This window comes from Typopeltis vanoorti, chromosome 17 (assembly GCF_054136105.1).
Source record: "Typopeltis vanoorti isolate ZY-2024b chromosome 17, IOZ_Tvanoo_1.0, whole genome shotgun sequence".
Classification (NCBI taxonomy): domain Eukaryota; kingdom Metazoa; phylum Arthropoda; class Arachnida; order Uropygi; family Thelyphonidae; genus Typopeltis; species Typopeltis vanoorti.
This window is the reverse complement of record NC_143565.1, coordinates 57,028,091-57,048,029: the sequence shown is the minus strand read 5'-3', so window position 1 is coordinate 57,048,029 and position 19,939 is coordinate 57,028,091. Positions and strand designations below refer to the sequence as shown.

The 19,939-nt window shown below is 36.1% G+C and overlaps 1 protein-coding gene across 1 annotated transcript in view; it reads right to left on the bottom strand.

Annotated features, from left to right (window-relative positions):
• Positions 1-19,939, bottom strand: part of LOC150097414 (steryl-sulfatase-like) — a 158,772-nt gene that overhangs the window by 77,602 nt on the left and 61,231 nt on the right. The gene's annotated exons all lie outside the window — the stretch shown is intronic.

Sequence of the window (19,939 nt, the reverse complement as noted above, 5' to 3'; positions counted from 1 at the left end):
CAATAATGAAACAATTCATAAATAAAAGTTCATTAAAAACAAACTTAATACTTCATTTTAATTGTCGTTCAGGGAATTAACAAGTTAATAAAATTACAGTATCAAATTAAATATGGGACTCGAATTTACCACAAACAAATCCTTTATTTTATTATGTTTACCACTGAGCCACTAAATGCTCTTAGAGACACTAAAAAAATTTGCCTAGAATGTAAACATAAAGCTGAGTAACTTAAAAAGAAGATGAATTAAACTCAGCATGCCTGCTGAAACACTGGATAAACCTAGTCTACACACACACACACGCGTGCGCGGCCCATGTGCTAGCCTGTAGAAATATTTATTTCTGCACTCTATGCACACACATGGAGAGTGAGACTAATAACAAACTGAAATAAACAGGATGAAGTAAATGGAAAGAAATGTAGAAAAAGACAGCTATGACATTTTAGATAAATTATCTTAGTAAGTACAAGGATTATCACAGAATATTTTAATTAAAGAAATAGAAAATAGAAACATAAAATGTACAGAAATAAAAAATATAAATTTCTCATCTCATATTCCCTCTTTCATGTTACTCAATTACTCAATCTTGGCCAAGTAACATGGCTACTGATAAATCTGATACTGTTTATGACAGGGTGGTTAATCCTATCTGCTATAAATTGTGTTCTGCACAGTTTGCAGAATAAAAATCCAAAGTTTCTATGAGAAAGAAAGTGCCATCTTTGTATGAAGATCAGCTAAACTCACCTTAATTTTTCAAAAAGTTCTCATAAAGGTTCTTCTCATCCTAGATAAGATTCAAAATCCATGTCTTTGCAACCAAATATTCCATAGTACATACCAACTGTACTATAGAAATTAAGTTTCTTATATAGCACATACAGTGCATACAAATTCTGGATTTCACAACTTATCAAATATTAGGCTATTATGAAGTGGTTAAAATGAAGTATGATTGTTTGTGGTCTGGATCTGAAAGGGGTCAAGACCACAATAATCAAATACATCATGAACTTCCTATGTGTAAATTATTGGCTGTCCTCTGAACTCAGAAAACATGAACATAAAGAACGAAGATAAAAAAATAATATCCTTAAAATAATAAGAATAATATTCAGGAGTAGAGTCCAAAAGTCGGCTTCTGACTAGTGGTGTGCCGCAGGATTCTGTTCTTGGACCACAACTTTTCAATTTGTTCATTAACAATTTAGGAAAGGATCTGAGAGGAAGTGTTCACTTGTTTGCTGATGATGCAAAGTTGGGTAGAGCAATTGTGAGTGCACAGGATGTCAAAATTTTGCAAGATGATTTGGATAGTTTGGAGGACTGGGCTAAGGAAAATGGATGTCGATTTAATGTGGCAAAGTGTAAGGTTATGCATTTTGGGGTGAAAAGATTAGCAGCAGTATATCACATTGGTGGAACCGTACTCCAGGAGATTGATGAGGCCAGGGATTTGGGAGTGTTGGTGGATAGGGAGTTGAAGTTTAGGGGGGCACATCGCAAAAGTGGCTAAATCAGCTCATCGAATCACTTGGTTGCTGAAAAATACTTTAACAAGCAGAGACAAACGAGTTATTGTTCCTCCGTATCGAGCCTTGATAAGACCCCATCTAGACTACTGTGCCCAGATATGGGTGCCAGGGTTTCTTCTTGATGGGGAGGTGGAGAGGATCCAGAGACGAGTTACCAAGATGATAGCAGGTCTGTGGAATGAACCTTATGAGAACAGGTTGAAGATTTGTGGGTTGCAAAAATTGGTTGATAGGCGGAAAAGGGGTGATATGATTGAAACATTCAAATTACTGAAGAGTTCCTATAAGATTAATTCAGAAGATATTTTTGAGAATAGGACTGGTGGTGGGAGGACTAGGGGCCATACATGGAAGCTGGGCAAGAATGTGGTTAGCAAGGGTGTCAGAGCTAGGTTTTTTACTTGGAGAGTGGTGAATGAGTGGAATAAGCTTCCAGAGTCTGTTATGGGTGCTATGACTGTGAATGAGTTCAAGGTGAGGTATGACAGATTCTGTGTGAATGTCGAAGTTGTTCTTGACATGATGTTAGGGCCTCCCTCGATGAGTCTGTCGACTCCTTGGAGTTGCCCGAAATAATAATAATAATAATAATCCTGAGGTTTAGTTCAAATCAACCAAATACAGTTGATTTGAACTGTAAAAACCAAAACAGTTCACTACATGAAAATTTATCATGGCAAATTGGGGAAATAATTCCATCAAAAAAAAAAAAAAAAAACTTTTTTTTTCAGGAAGAAGGGGAATATACCCATAGCATCATCATCACCAAATTCCTGATACGCAACTTCACAGGCTGTGCAGGATGCAATAATAGTAGTACATGAAAAGTTTACATTATTGCAAACTTCCTATTGACAATTTTCTACAAATTAACCTATTATCTGTCAGGACTCCAATATTGTCACATGTTATATTTTTTTTATCCAGACTGGTTTCAACCTTTATTGAGATCTCTGTGAGAACTAGAAACATGAGCTGACACTTAGGTTAAGAATAAAAACAAATATATTTTCTTCTTAAGTAAAATTTACTTGACAATCAGATGAAAAAACCTGCTATAACTATCTCTCATTTAGAGCATTTTTAACAGTATGATAATCCTCAATTAATGCGCCTCTGATTAGTGTGTTTTCGATTAGTGCATCATTTTTTTTTATACCCAAATTCGATTAGTGCACCTCTAAAATTCGATTAGTGTGCCTATATACATCTTAAAAATATATGTTAAATATTTTAAAAATTTTCGATCTATACATTTTTTATGGCTAACCATTTTAAAAAATCACTCACAGGATTAAATAATTTAGTTACCAATTTGAAACATTTTACAAAGTTATACTACTATTTCAATGTACACTATGTTCCAAATTTATGGCCAAAATTTATGTCATCTGCTTTACATAGCATTATGCTGAACATATCTCGTGCAATTGCTTACCGTACTTTTTTATTTTAAATTATTTTCCTAACCTTTAATCATGAGTAAAAGAATTAGTGAGCAAAAAATAGAAGTGTGTGAAAATGATTCAAAAAGTAATCTGATTGGAAGAAAAACTTGAAATAATAAAGAAAAATGAACAAGGCAAGTCCAGAGCAAAGATAGGACAAGAACACAAAAATGGGTGAATCAACTGCTGAATACAAAGAGAAAGGTAAGGCTGCTTCAAATTCATTCTGCATGCACTCGAAATCAAAGTATTATAATGACTGAATTAGAGAGACTTCTTTTTACATGGATCGAAGATTGTAACCAAAAACGGATCCCAGAAACACTGGCCTTATTAAATCAAAAGCATTGTCTCTTTGTAACCTGGAAAGAAAGGGCTATCAATGATAGAAAAGAAAAATAATTCCACGCTAGTGCTGGGTGATTTGAGCATTTCAAAAAGAGAAATAGCCTACATAATGTTCTAATCACATGCGAAGCTGCAAGTGCAGATAAGGAGATATCCAGAGATTTTGAAGAAAATTGTGTAAGAAGGGGACTATTGTGATCAAAAAATATTTAAATGTCAATGAAACCGGCCTTTTTTTGGAAGCAAATGCCTTCCAAGACTTTTCTAACCAAATCAGAGAAATCTCGGCCTGGATATAAAGTCACAAAGTCAAATGAAAGTACTGCAAGCAATATGCGAGCTGTTTGGAAGCACATTCTTCCACATTGCGCAAATGATTTTAGAGGCTTTACAAATGAATCTAAGTTAATTAAATCTCATTCCGAGAAGCTGAGTGATTCCGACCTGCTAAATTTAGATGCACACAGCGGGAAGATCCTGAAGAATATGAAGAAAATTTAATCACTGACAAGCCCAAAGAGTTTTCACAGAAACAATTTGAAAATATTTTTTGTACAATTTTTTGTACTTTTAAGCAGCAATGCTTAGAGACTGACCCTGGTGAAGAGAGAACCAGTAAAATTTGCAGAAGAGGCAATAGGGCCATCGTATGAAAAAAAAAAGAAACAAAATGCCCGCCAAACTACGTTAGCTCAATTCTTTGTTAAGAAAGAGAATAATAAATTTACATTCTGAATATGTTTTATTGTCTTTCAGCTTCATGGTTTTCCTTTAACTAGGCCCAACAACATATCCTAATTCTTTTATATAAAAAAAAAATTTGAGGAACAAATTATACTTTTTCCCATAGGTTATTATATTCGATTAGTGCATTTTCAATTAATGCGCCTGTTTTAAAGAACACATTAATCGAAGGATTGCTGTAATTTAACTCTTAACTCCATTAGTCTGCTTCCATGATGAGACCTTAATAAAGGGCAAAACCAGTCTGGGAAATGACCTCTCCTAAAAATGCATAGCAATTATACATATGAAAGGAGGTGTACTGAGCATCATTGGATATAAGGGCAAACTAGCAACTTAATCTGATGTTTTGACATAAAACATTACACTGAAACATTCCCTATAGAAATGAAAATAATCATTCTAAACTAAATTTTCATCCCATATCTAAACCTTAGCTGTCTAAAAGCATAAGAAGGTTCAAAAGAAGAATTCATCAAGCATATTACAACTTGTGCTCATCAAAATTTCCATCTTTAGTTGCTAGCAAATTATCAGCACATCCAAAATGAATTTCAAAAGGACCAAATATAGAAAACTTCCATTATGACCAAATAGCAGTCCTTAGCTTTCATTTAACCATGCTTCCACCTCTTTTTGTATGTTTCCAGAGACTGGCCAATAAATTGACTTTTTCCTGTGAAAAGCCAATCTGCTGGCTTAATTTTCCTTGAAAATCCTCCTACCATTCGATACACACAATATTCAGTGCATCTTGTGGCTTTTCACTAGGAAGAGATCAAAAGAATCTTTTACCAACTTGATATTTATACAACCAAAACTCTCCTATCCCACTGTATTTATCGAGCATATTGAAAATTAGCTTATATTCAACCTAACAAATTATCATTCAATTTGCTCACACTTGAATTCTTTCTAATGTCATGGAAAAATCCACAAACAGGTAGCTCCTATGATACCTGGAGATATCTCACCTAATCAACAATCACCAGTATATGGATTCTGCTACTGTTGATCAACAGTGATATTTATTTGCTTATATCACTTATCTTTGAATAAATGCCATGGAAAAGTTTAGAGAAATTCAAGCAGTTATTCCTGATAGCTCTGAAGATTCAGGTTTGGTGCAAGACCTATTTACGCAAGCATCCAACATATGGCCTTGTTCTGACTTCTGCAACTGGGTTGCACATTATATGTGGGAGGGTGCAAATCTTTATCAAACTCTACAAATAATCCTAGATCAATGACCTTCTCCCAATTATTTTATTTATTTTTTTTTTTCTGGTGACTCCTGCCCACAAAAGGTACATTTATATTGGCTGTTCTTTTTTTTTTTTTTTTTTTTTTTTTTTTAATAAATCCTGCTCTGGAAACCAAGCATGGAACTTTTTCCTGCCATGTCATTCGTGTCGCCAGTAAGTGAGGCAGTGGTCTCACACTGAACAATTAAATTTCCCTCCCACCTAGAGACATTCACAAAGATCCATATTCACAGTGGGACTTCAATCAGCAGTCTGCTGGATAGAGAGCAAATATGCTATTCACTTACCTAACTGACAGGTAAATGAATGTAAATCCAATCCACAGTTCTGCTGATAACAGTGCATCACATTCCTCTTTCTCATTTGACAAACCTTGCATCACAAAATCAAAAAAACAATATTTGCCTCAAATCTAATTTATAATCTTCAACTCATTCTTCAGCTGGATTCCGACATTAATTTTAATGCTAGTAACACTCAATCCTATTCCACTTCTTGCAAAAAAAAAAAAAAAAAAAAAAAAAAAAAAAAAAAAAAAAAAAAAAAAAAGCTTTTCTTGTGGGCTTCTTTTTGATAACACTCACATCTTTGAGAAAAGAAGAGATTTTTCTTGGAATAATTCTAAACTCATTTCTTTCGAAACAAACAATTCCAAGAATTACCTCCTCAACAACAAAGAAATTTAGATATCCTTTTGCTAATGGCATTATGTTATCTCTGAAACGCTATCAACTATAATATCCATTCAACCAGTAAATACTGTTTGCCCGTCTGGTTGATGTCCTTAAATAGCTTCCTAAAAATTCTTGAATCAGTACAAAGAAGAGGAGAGCAATAAAGTTGATTAAACTTTCATTGATTCACTCCACTTTCTTTCCCATGAATATTCAGTTTTTCAGAATCGGCACTAACTCTAGATGTGCTAAAACACAAACAGTGGCTACTCAACATCCCTTCACAATTTAAATTTTCCTTTCTTCAATCATTTCCTATATTACTGTCCTTTGGAACAGCCTTCATTCTTATGTATTTCCTAAGGGGTATTAACTTCAAATTCAATGCCAGACAAGTTTCTCCTGAATTATCAGGCCATTCACTGTACTAAAGATAGAACCTTTCGTGTGTGTGTGTGTGTGTGTGTGTGTGTGTGTTAGAGAGAGAGAGAGAGAGATTACGATTAAAAAAAAAAGATGATCAATGTGTAGTACAAATCAAATATCAAATTTCTATTGAATAGAAATACTATGTCACTGTACTTAATTTTAAATGACAGAAATAAATATACAGAAACCAACTTAAGTATAAAGAGCTAATAAGCTTCATTTCGGCAATGAAAACATTACTTAAATTAAGGGGATATTAAATCCCGCATAGTTTTAAAACCGAATAAGAAACTCAAAGATCGGAATCAGAGAGTTTCTTGCCGAATACAGTAAACTATAAAGTATCGGCGACACTAGCGTTAGCCAATGCAAGTGATCCTAGTACGTAGTACAATACCGGGCAACTCGTTGCAAAGGTGGGGGAAGTTCAGATCGCTATTCTTAGGTATTTTCCATAATGTAAAAACACATTTCCTAGGAAATGTCTGCTGTTATTACATTATGGAGGGAGGTCACTACCCAGACCGGTTTCAGCCTTTTTTGAGGCTTCATCAGTGAGTAGCTAGACCTAATACCAAAGTGTATAGTGAAAAGAACTTATGTACTCTGCGAACGAGTTTTCCAAACAGGTGCAACCATTAAGTTACTTAAGTATAAAGAGCTAATAAGCTTCATTTCGGCAATGAAAACATTACTTAAATTAAGGGGATATTAAATCCTGTATAGTTTTAAAACCGAATGAGAAACTCTCTGATTCCGATCTTTGAGTTTCTTATTCGGTTTTAAAACTATGCGGGATTTAATATCCCCTTAATTTAAGTAATACAGAAGCCAATGTTTTCCAGAATAAAGATAACTACTTAGTAGGCACTTAAAACGCACCCATACACTGAATAAAGACAAATGAAATGACCTAAAGCAATAAGAATACCACATGCAAACAAAAAAGAGGTGCAGTCACAACAGACTATTCCATCCTTTGCAATGATCTTCTATAGATACATTTGGGTTAGGAAAGTAAAAGCAATGGATCAAAATTTATTTAAAATTAAACCACTTTTGTTACTGCTAAAACAATTTTGTAGGCCCTGAGCTGCTTCCATCTGATGTGAACATTTGCAAAGAAAGACAAAATGAGATAGTCCACTTTCAAGCTAACATATATACAGTAAAACCCTGATTTATGTTTCCGTAATTTACATTTTCCTGCCATTTACATCATTTTCCACTGGTCCCATCTTAAGGCCTATTCTTACAATATATTGTTTTCCCACCATTAACAACTTGATGTGGACATTACTTCTGATTATTTTGCAGTTTTTTCTCAGGTGGCAACACTGATTTTCGAATCGATTTCCTCTCATTCAAATCGATTTCTGCAGAAATCTTGCACGTTTCTGTTCCCAGACGGTGTTGCTTTCGGCTGTAGTTTCGTTTCCGCCACCATGGTGACTTGCACACTTGCAGCAGTGATGTAGTGATGAGCGATACCGTGATTTTTCAATCACAGCACAAATTGATACCGTGAAGTTTTCATATCAGTAATTTCAAACTGTCAGTAGCTCGTGGCAACCATAACATGTTGTGATGTGATTTCACATTCACAGTGCTGTATTGAAATCGTGAACAAGGATCATACACAAATTGTGAAATCGCATTCACATTTCTACCAAGTAACAGTTGTTACACGTGAATATTAGATATCAGTGAATAAACCACAGTTCGTTGAAATATTACTTCACTAGCTTGCAGTTTGAATTGCGACTAATTCATAGTCGCAATCCCGAAGCACGTGGTATATTGCAGAATTTTTGCTACGTAATTTAGCGTGCAATAGTTGCTTTCATGTTGCAGTGGCGGATGATCCATGTTAATAACATGGAGAAAAAAAAAGATAGAAAATGTATTTCAGTAGAAGAAAAGATGGCAATTCTGCGATGTGTAGATTGGCATGCTGGAACACGTGTGCAATTAGCAAAATATCTTGGACTCTCTGTGTCCACTTTGAACACAATAGTAAAAAATAGGTCAAGCTTCTGAATGAAACCGAAATTTAATACATTTTATGTTTCCTTCAGACTTAACATGCATTAACATTTCCGAGGCTGATATTGATATATCAGATGAATAAAGCTAATTGAAATTTATCAGCAACATTAATAATTTGAGAAAATACTTATCTGTATATTGTGTTATAAATAATTATTGTAAATTTTCTAATGTTTAAGCTATGTTAACTTTGTGTAAATTCTTGTGTATTGCTGAGAGAAAGATAATCAGATTAGATACTGATGGCCAGAAGCTAAGCACGTGCACCAAGTAGGATGAGCACACAGGTTCCTCCCACCCCGTAAAGCACGCTAGGGGAGAGTGTGGCGCTAGGTGCCGGGAGAAGTAAGGTGTCGTGGGCAAAGGGAAAGAGAATGATGACGTAGAAAGGAAGCATCGGCCACAGGATTTAAAAAGGTGTTTCTTAGCCGACTCAAGGCCTTTTTTTCTTCCCCTTGCATTGGAGAGGTCTTCGAGGTAGAGATCCTTCGGAAGCGTTGGAGCATGCCGAAGTGTCTATGGGCAGTTCGCTGGTCAACGAATAGCCCAGAGGAGAGGAGTTCCCGATCACCATGGAGATCGCTAAGCCATGACAAGTCAGTCTACCAGAGAGCAGCGAGCACTTACCTTCTTTAGCAGAGATATGTCTAGTCCAGGCCTATCAGTAGAATAATACAGATAAAGTCAATTGAAGAAGGATCCAAGAATCGGAAGTTCTGTCGTGATGTATGTGAAGGTCAAATAGTCCCCCAGCTTTTGATAATGTAGAAACTTTGATTTGTTTAGTAATTGTGTTAAAGAAGAAAATCTGTAATTGTAAAAGGAACATTACGTTTTGAAGGCTACGATTAATGAAAGGACTTCAGAGATTGTGTTTAAGAAAGTAGTGGAACTTTAAGTTTTGAATGAAGGAATTAGTGTAGAAGCACATAGAGCTAACTTTGTTGTTGATAAGTGAATAACCTTTAGCACTGTAGCGTATAAAATGCATGATTGACCTTAGATAGAATTTCCTAGGTGAATTGATGTCTTTACATGTTATGGGAGAATTAGAAAAGTTGGATAATTATACTCATTCCTTAAAGTTAGTGCAATTATATGTCAGTATTTGTTCGTAATGTGTAAACTGACTGATTTGTGATTAAATGTTTTTCTTTAAGTTTAATTGATGACTTGCCTAATTTCTTTTCTATTGCACCGTCATTAAGTTCGAACCACGGGGGAGGTAAATTACAAGGGAGGCTACGACTGTGAATTAAGTTTTAGTTGTTTTTGATAAGGTTCAGAATTTATCAAAAGTGTTTAAGAGATTTAAGACAGTGTGCTAAACTGAGTTCTGGTTCCTTGATTTTACACTGTTCAATAATCTAGGATTCAGGGTGGCGCAGTATACTAGAAATTTTCCCTGAATCTGAAAAGGAATAACCGTCAGTATTGAAACAAAGGAATTGGTGTTGTCCAACGGCAATCCCTTTGTCTTCTATCCATGTACACCACTCTTAAGAATGGTTAACGGTCCAGATTGAATATTGAGACTGCTTAAGAATTTAGGTATATTAACTTGATGCACCGATCAAGGTATTTTATTGAAGTTAGGATAAGGAATTTATAGGAGGGAATAAGTCAGGAAAAGATTATAAAAATGACGTATATATACATATAAAGAGTAGAGTATAGAGATATTATAGAACTCAATACAAAGCAATCTTTATCTCAATACAAAGCAAAGTTTATCCAATTCATCGACATACGATGAATTGGATAAACTTGTGGCAGAGTGATTTGTTTCTACGAGAGCGTCAGGTATTCCAGTTGATGGTACTATACTCTGAGTGAAAACCTCAATCCAACCATTAATCCCCAACCTCAATTTGCTGTGAGGTTGGGGATTAATGGTTTTACTGTGTCAAATGGATGGATTGATCGTTTCAAGACTCGTCACAATATTGTGTATAATCAAGTGTGTGGAGAAAGTAAAGTGTTGCAGGGGAAACTGTAAATCAGTAGAAATATGAACTAAAGACTATTATTCAGGACTACGAACCAAAAAATATTTTTAATGTTGATGAAACTGGGCTCTTTTATAACATTCTGCCAAGTAAAACATTGTGTTTTAAAGGAGAGAAGTGTCACGGTGAAAAACTCAGCAAGAAGAAGGTAACTGTTTTGCTCATGGTCAATGCTAATGGATCAGAAAAATTACCTCCACTGGTAATTAGTAAATTTAAAAAGCCAAGGTGTTTTAAGAATGTGAAAAATCTGCCTAAGCATGATGCCAACAGCATAGCATGGATGACCAGCAGAATCTTCACATCGTCATGCATGCTCTGGATGTTAAAATGGGGGCAATTCATCGCAAAATACTACTACTACTGCTAGACAAATGTCCTGTACATCCTGAAGATCTGCAGCTCAGAAACATTAGATTAGTGTTCTTTCCCCCTAATTATACAAGTGAGCTTCAGCCATTAGATCTGGGCATTTAATGGAAATATAGAAAAATGCTTGTTGAAAAAGCTGTGTTAATGCATGATAATGGTATGGACCTAAACCAAATGACCATATCAATCCTCGATGCCATGCTTATGTGGACAAAGCATGGTTGCATGTTACTCCTGAAATCATATCCAACTGTTTACGGAAGTGAAGGCAAGAGTTACGTTTGTGGAAGAGGAGGAACAACTACAGGAGGAAGAAGATATGTCAGAGCCCAACAACTGGTATGTGATTGAGTCTTCCTCATTTCAAGACTATGTTGATGCTGGTGTGATCACATCAACCAAGTGTAGAAGACATCCTTTCCAACCACCTTGGTGAAGAAGAAGAAGAAGTGGTTGATAAGAGTGCAGAAAAGGCAAAAACAATCACAATTAAAGATTTTTTTAAATAGATAAAATTTACTTAAGTATAAAGAGCTAATAAGCTTCATTTCGGCAATGAAAACATTACTTAAATTAAGGGGATATTAAATCCCACATAGTTTTAAAACCGAATAAGAAACTCAAAGATTGGAATCAGAGAGTTTCTTGCCGAATATAGTAAACTATAAAGTATCGGCGACACTAGCGTTAGCCAATGCAAGTGATCCTAGTACGTAGTACAATACCGGACGACTCGTTGCAAAGCTGGGGGAAGTTCAGATCGCTATTCTTAGGCATTTTCCATAATGTAAAAACACATTTCCTAGGAAATGTATGCTGTTATTACATTATGGAGGGAGGTCACTACCCAGACCGGTTTCAGCCTTTTTTGAGGCTTCATCAATGAGTAGCTAGACCTAATACCAAAGTGTACAGCGAAAAGAACTTATGTACTCTGCGAACGAGTTTTCCAAACAGGTGCAACCATTAAGTTACTTAAGTATAAAGAGCTAATAAGCTTCATTTCAGCAATGAAAACATTACTTAAATTAAGGGGATATTAAATCCCACATAGTTTTAAAACCGAATAAGAAACTCAAAGATTGGAATCAGAGAGTTTCTTGCCGAATATAGTAAACTATAAAGTATCGGCAACACTAGCGTTAGCCAATGCAAGTGATCCTAGTACATAGTACAATACCGGACGACTCGTTGCAAAGGTATGTGTTTTTACATTATGGAAAATACCTGAGAATAGCGATCTGAACTTCCCCCACCTTTGCAATGAGTCGTCCAGTATTGTACTACGTATTAGGATCACTTGCATTGGCTAACGCTAGTGTCGCCGATACTTTATAGTTTACTATATTCGGCAAGAAACTCTCTGATTCCAATCTTTGAGTTTCTTATTCGGTTTTAAAACTATGTGGGATTTAATATCCCCTTAATTTAAGTAATGTTTTCATTGCCGAAATGAAGCTTATTAGCTCTTTATACTTAAGTAACTTAATGGTTGCACCTGTTTGGAAAACTCGTTCGCAGAGTACATAAGTTCTTTTCGCTATACACTTTGGTATTAGGTCTAGCTACTCACTGATGAAGCCTCAAAAAAGGCTGAAACCGGTCTGGGTAGTGACCTCCCTCCATAATGTAATAACAGCATACATTTCCTAGGAAATGTGTTTTTTACATTATGGAAAATACCAAAGAATAGCGATCTGAACTTCCCCCACCTTTGCAACGAGTCGTCCGGTATTGTACTACGTACTAGGATCACTTGCATTGGCTAACGCTAGTGTCGCCGATACTTTATAGTTTACTATATTCGGCAAGAAACTCTTTGATTCCAATCTTTGAGTTTCTTATTCGGTTTTAAAACTATGTGGGATTTAATATCCCCTTAATTTAAGTAATAGATAAAATTTATTTTATCTATTTAAAAAAATTCATTTATTTTCAGTTATTAAATTTTATAATCTAGTATGTAGAGTCACATACTAGCAGTAGGTCATCTTCTAGCCATTTTTTCATTTGCTGCTATTTACACTTTTTTCCATCAGTCCCCTGGAAGGTGTAAAAAAAGGGGTTTTACTGTATACAGTGGGTGATTGGTTAACAAACAGTTCGGACTGCGAAGAAATCGGACAACAAACACTTTCACAAAAGATTTTTATGTTCGGACAACAAACACATGTTCGGATAATGAACACCTCACAGAACAAACACAAGAAGAAGTGACACTGTATGTAAGATTTGTAGAAATGTATTTTACTGCCATCTATGAATGGTTTCTGGAATGAGACTTTGACAATTGTATACATAACCTTTTTGTGCACTAGGTTGATTTCTGTTCTCTGAATTTTTGTAAGTGCTTTTCTGAACTTTTTATTTAAAAAAAAAAAAAAACTGATAATATTATGGGGTCTAAAAAGAGTGGAGTATAAAGAACTGTGCACACCATAGAAACCAAGCAAGAGATAACAGCCAAGGCAGGCAGAAGATGTCTGATGTTGCTAGGCAGTATGGTTTGAACAAGTCTACAGTAGGCACAATCTTAGCTAAGAAAGATATAATCAAGAAGACTCAAGCAGCTAAAGGAGTAACGAAAATCACATCTGAGAAACAAAGATGTGCCATCCATGAGAAAATGGAGAGATTGCTTTTAGTTTGGATAAAAGAAAGGGAAATGAAAATAAAATAAAATGTAACTAGTATAACTATCATTCAAGAGAAGGCTAGAGAAATTTTTGAAGAAACAAGCTCCACATTCATCACGAGGAGATAGAATTCAAGCCACTGGTTCTACCACTGGATAGTTTGCAAAGTTCAGAAGGAGATCTGGCATTAAACATGTGGTAATGCACGGTGAGTCTGCTAATGCAGATAAAGAAGCTGAGAAGTTCTGTCTCAAATTTCAAGAATTCATTAAAAAAAGGATATTGTCTGCAACAAATTTTCAATTGCGATGAAAGTGGTTTATTTTGGAAGCACATGCCGAACTGTATCAACATCACAAAAGACGAGAAAAATATTCCTGGGCAAAAACCCATGAAAGACCAATTGACGGTATTTTGGGGAGCTAATGCTAGTGGTGATATGAAGCTTAAACTGCTTCTTGTCTATCACTCTGAGAACTCTAGAGCATTCAACAAAAATTCCATAATTAAAGAAAGACTGCCAGTGATGTGGAGATCAAATGAAAGGACATGGGTCACGCAGGTCACCAATAGCAACAGTGCTTTCAATGGCAATTCATTGGTCTGAAGCTAATCCTTGATGCTTGGGGCACAAACTTTAAACAGCCATTCTTTGAAAAGAACCTGTGTGACACATGCCCTTTCATTCGATCTCCACATCACTGGAGGTCTTTCTTTAATTATGGAATTTTTGTTGAATGCTCTAGGATTCTCAGAGTGATAGACAAGAAGCGGTTTAAGGCTATCTTAAACCACTTCTTGAAGATAATTTCCTGGAAGACTTTCCCTGGCTGACAGTTCAGTTTCTGCCTCCAAATACCACTTCGTTGATTTTGCCAATCGATCAGGAGGTTATTGCGGATTTCAAGAAATTGTACACTCCCGTGCTGTTTCGTCGGTGTTTTGAAGCATGCCAGTTTTCCTCAATGATGACATTAAAAACGTTTTGGAAAGAAAAATTTGATAATCTTGAAGCTATCTGGTTCATTCAAAAGGTGTGGTCAGAAGTCACTCGGCGACAGTTGAATTCTGCTCTGCTGTGTCCATCCTGCATTCAGGGAGACGGAGATGATGTCCCTGAAATTATAGATGAAATTGTGACAACTGCTAGAGATCTGGAATTGGAGGTGAATGAAGGTGACATTGAAGAGCTCATAATGGAAATGAAAATGATCTGACGACAGAAGAACTCCAAGAACTCTTGAATGAAGAACACCAAGAAACTCAGCGAGATGCGTTTTCAGCTGAAAAAGAGGAAGACGAAAGAGGATCAATGCTGACTTCTGCTATTAAAGATCTTTTGAAGAAGTGGGAGAATGTCAGAACAAGTCTTAGAATGGCACCCAAACCAGGTTGAGGTTAATAGGCCTGGTCTCTACAATGATGATCTCTACAACGACAATGCTATTAATCACTTCAAAAAATCCTGAAGAGAGAAAAGCAATTGACATTGGACAGATTCTTTAATGCCCCACAAACGAAAAAAAAAAAAACATGACTGATGAAAATGCAAGACTGTGTATGTATGTATTATTGTTATTATAAATAAACGTAGTAAGAAATTATATAATTTTTTTATTTATTTTTTTGGGTCTCCAGAACGAATTAATCAAATTCCCTTAAAAATCTATGGTAAATCGATGACCAGTTAACGAACAATTCAGGTAGCGAACATAGTCTTTGAACGGATTATGTTCGTTAACCGATCATCCTCTGTATTATGCTCTTTCCTCTTTACCAAGGAAGTCCAACCTGTCTGTTCAGTACTCTGTTTTGCAATGACAGGAAATGAGATAAATCACTTGGAAAGAGAGTAAATCATTACAGTCTTTAAGGGTGACTTTAACTTTACCTAGTGATGACATAATTTTTCTAATATTTTGAAGGTGGCTTAATTTATCACTAGCACAACTGATATAAGGTAAAAAAAAATGGCATATATATATAAATATATAAAATTGTATTTTGAGAATGTGGTCTTTTTATTTTTATTTAGTTCAAAAGTTTCTAAGGGGCAATGCTGGTCCTGATGACAAAATGCATTCTGCCAGGGAGGTCAAAATTTGGAAAATTATCAATTTCTTGAGCACTTTCATTTCATGAACAGGTGATGACATGAAGTAGAATGCTGATATCTGCCAGTACAAATGAATTTATGATAAACTGAATACATGAGATTGCCTTTCAACTCTCTCACATAAGGGGAGTTTAGTTCTTCCTTTCCCTAATTAAAGGTGAAATCAATTCTAGGGTAACTTTGGTTAAGGAACAATAGTAACTCAGAGGTTGTGAGCCAGGATCCAAATAGCAGAGACATTAATTATCTAACTGAACCAGACTGAGTTCAAGCAGGATGCATTGAGACCCAAAGTTTCAATAGATTCTGTGTGAGTTAGCAATGAGGATGAAAGTGGAGATTTAGTTATTCATTTTCTTTGTAGAGCTGGTTACCCTTGCGAGTCTGGTTAAGCTATTTCAATGACAATATGCATTCTAAGTGGCTAGATAATGCTAGCCCGAGCAAGAAAATGCTGACTTCACATATACACCGGCTTCCAGAAGTAAGGACGAATTACACTGTTACCTGCATACGAAAAAATTTTCATAACGACAGCCAAATGTGGAGATAAATTTATTGCCAGCATACTAATAAATTATATTATGCAAAAATGTGTTAGAAATTTCATACAAAATAAATTGCAATACGTTTATGGCAAAAGTTACAAATTTCCTAAGGTTAAGGAATTAATGTACAGTGCTTACAGAAAAACTATGCAGAAAGACATTTCAGTATGGAATACGTCAACACTGAAGTGCAATGCAGCCTCTCACAACATCGTACAATACCTGGCACCAAGTGATTCAGGAGTTCTAGAAGCAAATTGGCCCACTCCTCCTTCAGAGCAAGGATAGAGCCATGTGTTTTGTGGAGGAGAATTTCAAGCAGCAATGCATTTTCTATTGTGTCCCAAATGTGCTCTATGTGGGTTGAGATCTGGGGAGTGTGCTGGCCACTTGATTCAATTAATATCCTCAGTCTTCAGAAGTATTCTCCACTGCTCGCTCATGATGTGGTATGACACTGTCATCCATAAAAATGAATTCTTCACCTACAACACCAGAGAACCATCAAACATGATGCTGAAGAACTTTGTTACAATATTGCTCACCAGTCACAGTTCCTTTTTTCCAGCACTTTGTAGCTTGGTGCCAGTCCATTAAGCATAATGCCTTCCTCTGCTGTTTTGCTGTTATAACCAAAAATCTGTCTTCATGCTCTGTGATAGTGAGGGTGACCTCAGCAAATATCTAGAACACATTCCATTGGTTTAAAACACTGCCCAGAGTCTGGATACATCCTTCTTTGTGATGCTAATATCATCATCACGAACCATGGGCTCACTGCCTGCTGGTGTCCAATGCCTCCTTCATTATCTTCTTCCACCTTTCTTTGTCCAGTGCACAGTGTCGCAGTTTCTGTATACCCATTCCACACCAGTCCTTTATATCATCTACTGTTATAAATGTCTAATAAAGTGCCAAGAGGCTATTTTTTTCCAGCGGTGTAAATTAAGTTAAGGGGATAATAAATCCCTCATTATTTTAAAGCCGGATACGAAACTCTGAGATCGAAATCTAAAAGTTTCATGCTGAAGAACTATCGGTGAGTCCAAGCGTAAGTCAACACCCGAGTAGTACAACACTAGGGCAACTCGGAGCAAACTTGGAGCAAGCTCCATCACTATTATTATTATTATTACATAGCACCTCCAGAGAGTCCAAAGACTCATCGAGGGAGGGTATCTACTCCACAACTCTCCGTCACCACCACTCAACTACATTCATCATCTACACCAACAGCATCTACCGCCGACCACCATTACTACTAGTATTGTTCGCAAACATCCATACCCACAGCGGCACAGCGGCATTTGAACCTGCAGCGTTTTGGCAGGAGAGCGGATACGCTAACCACTTGACCAACCAGGCCGGCAATAAAATAATTATTATTACATAACACCTCCAGGAAGTCCAAAGACTCACCGAGGGAGGGCACCTGCTCTACAGCTCTTCCCCCCCCCCCCCCACTCCACTAAGCACAACTACCTTCACATTTACACCAGCGCAATCTACCACCACCACCATTTTTCACAAATAACACAAACACTCATGCTCATGGTAGGATTCGAACCTGCAACCATTTTGCTGGAGAGCGTATATGCTAACCACTATCCTTAATATTTTCTCATAATGTAAAACACAGCTTTTAGGAGATGTATTACTGTTTTACATTATAAGAAGAGGTCACTACCCAGACTGGTTTCGACCTTTATTGAGGTCTCATCATTGAGTATGTAGACCTGGATAATACCAAGGTTTAAGTGAACCGAACTTGCATATACCCTTACTATACAAATTGCCAGACCGGTGTATCCATATATTATTATTACTACAATAAAGCGCCAAGAGGCTATTTTTTTTTTCCCGGCAGTGTAATTAAGTTAAGGAGATAATAAATCCCTCATTATTTTAAAGCTGGATACGAAACTCAGAAATCGAAATCTAAGAGTTTCATCCCAAAGAACTATAAGAGAGTCCAAGTAGGTCAACACCTGGGTAGTACAACACTAGGGAAACTCGGAGCAAAGGTAGAGCAAGCTCCATCACTATCTTTAATATTTTCTCATAATGTAAAATGCAGCTCCTAGGAGATGTATTACTGTTTTACATTATGAGGAGAGGTCACTACCCAGACCAGTTTCGAACTTTATTGAGGTCTCATCAGTGAGTAGGTAGATCTGGATAATACCAAGGTTTAAGTGAACCGAACTTACACATGTACCCTTACTATATGAATTGCCAGACTGGTGTACCCATATATTATTATTACTACGATAAAGAGCCAAGAGTTTTTTTTTTTTTTTTGGCGGTGTAAATTAAGTTAAGGGCATAATAAATCCCTCATTATTTTAAAGCCGTATACGAAACTCAGAAATCGAAATCTATCAAAATCTAAGAGTTTCATGCCAAAGAACTATTGGCAAGTCCAAGTGTAAGTCAACACCTGGGTAGCACAACACTAGTGCAACTCGGAGCAAAGATGGAGCAAGCTCCATCACTATCCTTAATGTTTTCTCATATGGGTACACCACTCTGGCAATTCGTATAGCAAGAGTATATGTAAGTTCAGTTCACTCAAAGCTTGGTATTATCTAGGTCTACCTACTCACTGATGAGACCTCAATAAAGTTCGAAACCGGTCTGGGTAGTTACCTCTCCTCATAATGTAAAACAGTAATACATTTCCTAGGAGCTGCATTTTACATTATGAGAAAATATTAAGGATAGTGATGTAGCTTGCTCCACCTTTGCTCTAAGTTGCCCTAGTGTTGTATTACCCAGGTGTTGACTTACGCTTGGACTCACCGATAGTCCTTTGGCATGAAACTCTTAGATTTCGATCTCCGAGTTTCGTATCCAGCTTTAAAATAATGAGGGATTTATTATCCCCTTAACTTAATTTACGCTGCCAAAAAAAATTATCCAGGTATACCTACTCACTGATGAGACCTCAATAAAGATCGAAACCAGTCTGGGTAGTGACCTCTCCTCATAATGTAAAACAGTAATACATCTCCTAGGAGCTGCGTTTTACATTATGAGAAAATATTAAAGATAGTGATGGAGTTTGCTCCAGCTATACTCCGAGTTGCTCGTGTTGTACTACCTAGGTGTTGACTTAGGTGGAACTATCAGTGAGTCAAAGCGGCATTAAACTTAGATTTCGATCTCCGAGTTTCGTATTCAGCTTTAAAATAATGAGGGATTTATTATCCCCTTAACTTAATAAATGTCTAATCTTCCAGTACTCACTCATTCTACTGATGTGTCCAAATAATTGCAGCTTCCATTTTATAACTTTCTGCATTAGATTCTCTTTTGTTTGCATCTTCCAATAGAACTCTTCATTTGTGATTTTCTGTATTCATTAGAATCTTCCTGTAACAAGTTATTTCAAATGCCAAAATTCTTTTTCTTGATTCCTTATTTATTATTACCCATGTTTCAGATCCATACAGTACACTGCTAAAGATGCATGTTTCCAGTACTTTTAGTTTTGTTTGCAGGCTGATCACTTTACTTTTCCAGATGTTACCCATAGCCTTCATATTTGTTCTTCCCTTTGCAATCCTGATCTTTATTTCTTTTTTACAGTCCAAATCATACGTTATTTTACTTCCCAAAAATGTGAATTGTTCTACATTTTCTATATCAATTCCATTCACTTGTATCTTTTGTTTGATGTTCTTCTTACCAAATACCAGGGCCTTCTAATTTCTCATTTAACTTCCTCATTTAACAGTTTCAGTGTTTTTTGTAG